Genomic DNA, 7,500 nt, shown 5'->3' on the forward strand with positions numbered 1-7,500 from the left:
TACAATATCACATGACACGGGGCGATTAACCCCACTGCAAATACAACATCACATGACACGGGGCGATTAACCCCACTGCAAATACATCACATGACACGGGGCGATTAACCCCACTGCAAATACATCACATGACACGGGGCGATTAACCCCACTGCAAACACAACATCACATGACACGGGGCGATTAACCCCACTGCAAATACATCACATGACACGGGGCGATTAACCCCACTGCAAATACATCACATGACACGGGGCGATTAACCCCACTGCAAATACATCACATGACACAGGGTGATTAACCCCACTGCAAATACATCACATGACACAGGGTGATTAACCCCACTGCAAATACATCACATGACACGGGGCGATTAACCCCACTGCAAATACATCACATAACACGGGGCGATTAACCCCACTGCAAATACATCACATAACACGGGGCGATTAACCCCACTGCAAATACATCACATAACACGGGGCGATTAACCCCACTGCAAATACAACATCACATGACACGGGGCGATTAACCCCACTGCAAATACAACATCACATGACACGGGGCGATTAAACCCACTGCAAATACAACATCACATGACACGGGGCGATTAACCCCACTGCAAATACATCACATGACACGGGGCGATTAACCCCACTGCAAATACATCACATGACACGAGGCGATTAAACCCACTGCAAATACAACATCACATGACACGGGGCGATTAACCCCACTGCAAATACAACATTACATGACACGGGGCGATTAACCCCACTGCAAATACAACATCACATGACACGGGGCGATTAACCCCACTGCAAATACAACATCACATGACACGGGGCGATTAACCCCACTGCAAATACAACATCACATGACACGGGTCGATTAATCCCACTGCAAACACAACATCACATGACACGGGGCGATTAACCCCACTGCAAACACAACATCACATGACACGGGGCGATTAACCCCACTGCAAACACAACATCACATGACACGGGGCGATTAACCCCACTGCAAACACAACATCACATGACACGGGGCGATTAAACCCACTGCAAACACATCACATGACACGGGGCGATTAACCCCACTGCAAATACAACATCACATGACACGGGGCGATTAACCCCCACTGCAAACACATCACATGACACGGGGCGATTAACCCCACTGCAAATACAACATCACATGACACGGAGCGATTAACCCCACTGCAAATACAACATCACATGACACGGGGCGATTAACCCCACTGCAAATACAACATCAAATGACACGGGGCGATTAACCCCACTGCAAATACAGCATCACATGACACAGGGCGATTAACCCCACTGCAAATACAACATCACATGACACGGGGCGATTAACCCCACTGCAAATACAACATCACATGACACGGGGCGATTAACCCCACTGCAAATACAACATCACATGACACGGGGCGATTAACCCCACTGCAAATACAACATCACATGACACGGGGCGATTAACCCCACTGCAAACACAACATCACATGACACGGGGCGATTAACCCCACTGCAAATACAACATCACATGACACGGAGCGATTAACCCCACTGCAAATACAACATCACATGACACGGGGCGATTAACCCCACTGCAAATACATTACATGACACGGGGCGATTAACCCCACTGCAAATACAACATCACATGACACAGGGCGATTAACCCCACTGCAAATACAACATCACATGACACGGGGCGATGAACCCCACTGCAAATACAGCATCACATGACACAGGGCGATTAACCCCACTGCAAATACAACATCACATGACACGGGGCGATTAACCCCACTGCAAATACAACATCACATGACACGGGGCGATTAACCCCACTGCAAATACAACATCACATGACACGGGGCGATTAACCCCACTGCAAATACAACATCACATGACACGGGGCGATTAACCCCACTGCAAATACAACACCACACGACACGGAGCGATTAACCCCACTGCAAATACAACATCACATGACACGGGGCGATTAACCCCACTGCAAATACAACATCACATGACACGGGGCGATTAACCCCACTGCAAATGCAACATCACATGACACGGGGCGATTAACCCCACTGCATATACAACATCACATGACACGGGGCGATTAACCCCACTGCAAATACAACATCACATGACACTGGGCGATTAACCCCACTGCAAATACAACATCACATGACACGGGGCGATTAACCCCACTGCAAATACAACATCACATGACACGGGGCGATTAACCCCACTGCAAATACATCACATGACACGGGGCGATTAACCCCACTGCAAATACAACATCACATGACACGGGGCGTTTAACCCCACTGCAAATACATCACATGACACGGGGCGATTAACCCCACTGCAAATACATCACATGACACAGGGCGATTAACCCCACTGCAAACACAACATCACATGACACGGGGCGATTAACCCCACTGCAAATACAACATCACGTGACACAGGGCGATTAACCCCACTGCAAACACAACATCACATGACACTGGGCGATTAACCCCACTGCAAATACAACACCACACGACACGGGGCGATTAACCCCACTGCAAATACAACATCACATGACACGGGGCGATTAACCCCACTGCAAATACAACATCACATGACACAGGGCGATTAACCCCACTGCAAATACAACATCACGTGACACCGGGCGATTAACCCCACTGCAAATACAACATCACATGACACGGGGCGATTAACCCCACTGCAAATACAACATCACATGACACGGGGCGATTAACCCCACTGCAAATACAACATCACATGACACGGGGCGATTAACCCCACTGCAAATACAACATCACATGACACAGGGCGATTAACCCCACTGCAAACACATCACATGACACGGGGCGATTAACCCCACTGCAAATACAACATCACATGACACGGGGCGATTAACCCCACTGCAAATGCAACATCACATGATACGGGGCGATTAACCCCACTGCAAATACATCACATGACACAGGGCGATTAACCCCACTGCAAATACAACATCACATGACACGGGGCGATTAACCCCACTGCAAATACATCACATGACACAGGGCGATTAACCCCACAGCAAATACATCACATGGCACGGGGCGATTAACCCCACTGCAAATACAACATCACATGACACGGGGCGATTAACCCCACTGCAAATACAGCATCACATGACACAGGGCGATTAACCCCACTGCAAATACAACATCACATGACACGGGGCGATTAACCCCACTGCAAATACAGCATCACATGACACGGGGCGATTAACCCCACTGCAAAGACATCACATGACACAGGGCGATTAACCCCACTGCAAATGCAACATCACATGACACGGGGCAATTAACCCCACTGCAAATACATCACATGGCACGGGGCGATTAACCCCACTACAAATACAACATCACATGACACAGGGCGATTAACCCCACTGCAAATGCAACATCACATGACACGGGGCGATTAACCCCACTGCAAATACAACATCACATGACACGGGGCGATTAACCCCACTGCAAATGCAACATCACAAGACACGGGGCGATTAACCCCACTGCAAATGCAACATCACACGACACGGGGCGATTAACCCCACTGCAAATGCAACATCACATGACACGGGGCGATTAACCCCACTGCAAATGCAACATCACACGACACGGGGCGATTAACCCCACTGCAAATGCAACATCACATGACACGGGGCGATTAACCCCACTGCAAATGCAACATCACATGACACGGGGCGATTAACCCCACTGCAAATACAACATCACATGACACGGGGCGGTTAACCCCACTGCAAATGCAACATCACATGACACGGGGCGATTAACCCCACTGCAAATACAACATCACATGACACGGGGCGGTTAACCCCACTGCAAATGCAACATCACATGGCACGGGGCGATTAACCCCACTGCAAATGCAACATCACACGACACGGGGCGATTAACCCCACTGCAAATAAATCACATGACACGGGGCGGTTAACCCCACTGCAAATGCAACATCACATGACACGGGGCGATTAACCCCACTGCAAATACAACATCACATGACACGGGGCGGTTAACCCCACTGCAAATGCAACATCACATGGCACGGGGCGATTAACCCCACTGCAAATGCAACATCACACGACACGGGGCGATTAACCCCACTGCAAATACAACATCACATGACACGGGGCGGTTAACCCCACTGCAAATATAACATCACATGACACGGGGCGATTAACCCCACTGCAAATACAACATCACATGACACGGGGCGATTAACCCCACTGCAAATGCAACATCACATGACACGGGGCGATTAACCCCACTGCAAATATAACATCACATGACACGGGGCGATTAACCCCACTGCAAATACAACATCACATGACACGGGGCGATTAACCCCACTGCAAATGCAACAACACATGACACGGGGCGATTAACCCCACTGCAAATACAACACATGACACGGGGCGATTAACCCCACTGCAAATACAACATCACATGACACGGGGCGATTAACCCCACTGCAAATACAACATCACATGACACGGGGCGATTAACCCCACTGCAAATACAACATCACATGACACGGGGCGATTAACCCCACTGCAAATACAACATCACATGACACGGGGCGATTAACCACACTGCAAATACATCACATGACACAGGGCGATTAACCCCACTGCAAATACAACATCACATGACACGGGGCGATTAACCCCACTGCAAATACATCACATGACACGGGGCGATTAACCCCACTGCAAATACATCACATGACACGGGGCGATTAACCCCACTGCAAATACAACATCACATGACACAGGGCGATTAACCCCACTGCAAGTAAATCACATGACACGGGGCGATTAACCCCACTACAAATACAACATCACATGACACGGGGCGATTAACCCCACTGCAAATACAACATCACATGACACGGGGCGATTAACCCCACTGCAAATACAACATCACATGACACGGGGCGATTGACCCCACTGCAAATACAACATCACATGACACGGGGCGGTTAACCCCACTGCAAATACAACATCACATGACACGGGGCGATTAACCCCACTGCAAATATAACATCACATGACACGGGGCGATTAACCCCACTGCAAACACAACATCACACGACACGGGGCGATTAACCCCACTGCAAATACAACATCACATGACACGGGGCGATTAACCCCACTGCAAATACAACATCACATGACACGGGGCGATTAACCCCACTGCAAATACAACATCACATGACACGGGGCGATTAACCCCACTGCAAATACAACATCACATGACACGGGGCGATTAACCCCACTGCAAATACAACATCACATGACACAGGGCGATTAACCACACTGCAAATACATCACATGACACAGGGCGATTAACCCCACTGCAAATACAACATCACATGACACGGGGCGATTAACCCCACTGCAAATACAACATCACATGACACAGGGCGATTAACCCCACTGCAAATACATCACATGACACGGGGCGATTAACCCCACTGCAAATACAACATCACATGACACGGGGCGATTAACCCCACTGCAAGTAAATCACATGACACGGGGCGATTAACCCCACTACAAATACAACATCACATGACACGGGGCGATTAACCGCACTGCAAATACAACATCACATGACACGGGGCGATTAACCCCACTGCAAATACAACATCACATGACACGGGGCGATTGACCCCACTGCAAATACAACATCACATGACACGGGGCGGTTAACCCCACTGCAAATACAACATCACATGACACTGGGCGATTAACCCCACTGCAAATATAACATCACATGACACGGGGCGATTAACCCCACTGCAAACACAACATCACACGACACGGGGCGATTAACCCCACTGCAAATACAACATCACATGACACGGGGCGATTAACCCCACTGCAAATACAACATCACATGACACGGGGCGATTAACCCCACTGCAAATACAACATCACATGACACGGGGCGATTAACCCCACTGCAAATACAACATCACATGACACGGGGCGATTAACCCCACTGCAAATACAACATCACATGACACAGGGCGATTAACCACACTGCAAATACATCACATGACACAGGGCGATTAACCCCACTGCAAATACAACATCACATGACACGGGGCGATTAACCCCACTGCAAATACAACATCACATGACACGGGGCGATTAACCCCACTGCAAATACATCACATGACACGGGGCGATTAACCCCACTGCAAATACAACATCACATGACACAGGGCGATTAACCCCACTGCAAATAAATCACATGACACGGGGCGATTAACCCCACTGCAAATACAACATCACATGACACGGGGCGATTAACCCCACTGCAAATACATCACATAACACAGGCCGATTAACCCACTGCAAATACATCACATGACACGGGGCGATTAACCCCACTGCAAATAAATCACATGACACGGGGCGATTAACCCCACTACAGATACAACATCACATGACACGGGGCGATTAACCCCACTGCAAATACAACATCACATGACACGGGGCGATTAACCCCACTGCAAATACAACATCACATGACACAGGCCGATTAACCCACTGCAAATACATCACATGACACGGGGCGATTAACCCCACTGCAAATGCAACATCACATGACACGGGGCGATTAACCCCACTGCAAATGCAACATCACATGACACGGGGCGATTAACCCCAATGCAAATACAACATCACATGACACGGGGCGATTAACCCCACTGCAAATACAACATCACATGACACGGGGCGATTAACCCCACTGCAAATACATCACATGACACGGGGCGATTAACCCCACTGCAAATACATCACATGACACAGGGCGATTAACCCCACTGCAAATACAACATCACATGACACGGGGCGATTAACCCCACTGCAAATACAACATCACATGACACGGGGCGATTAACCCCACTGCAAATACAACATCACATGACACAGGGCGATTAACCCCACTGCAAATACAACATCACATGACACGGGGCGATTAACCCCACAGCAAATACAACATCACATGACACGGGGCGATTAACCCCACTGCAAATACAACATCACATGACACGGGGCGATTAACCCCACTGCAAATACAACATCACATGACACAGGGCGATTAACCCACTGCAAATACATCACATGGCACGGGGCGATTAACCCCACTGCAAATACAACATCACATGACACAGGGCGATTAACCCCACTGCAAATACATCACATGACACAGGGCGATTAACCCCACTGCAAATGCAACATCACATGACACAGGGCGATTAACCCCACTGCAAATACAACATCACATGACACGGGCGATTAACCCCACTGCAAATACATCACATGACACGGGGCGATTAAACCCTCTGCAAATACAACATCACA

This window comes from Penaeus vannamei, chromosome 22, assembly GCF_042767895.1.
Source record: "Penaeus vannamei isolate JL-2024 chromosome 22, ASM4276789v1, whole genome shotgun sequence".
In the NCBI taxonomy this organism is placed as follows: Eukaryota; Metazoa; Arthropoda; class Malacostraca; order Decapoda; family Penaeidae; genus Penaeus; species Penaeus vannamei.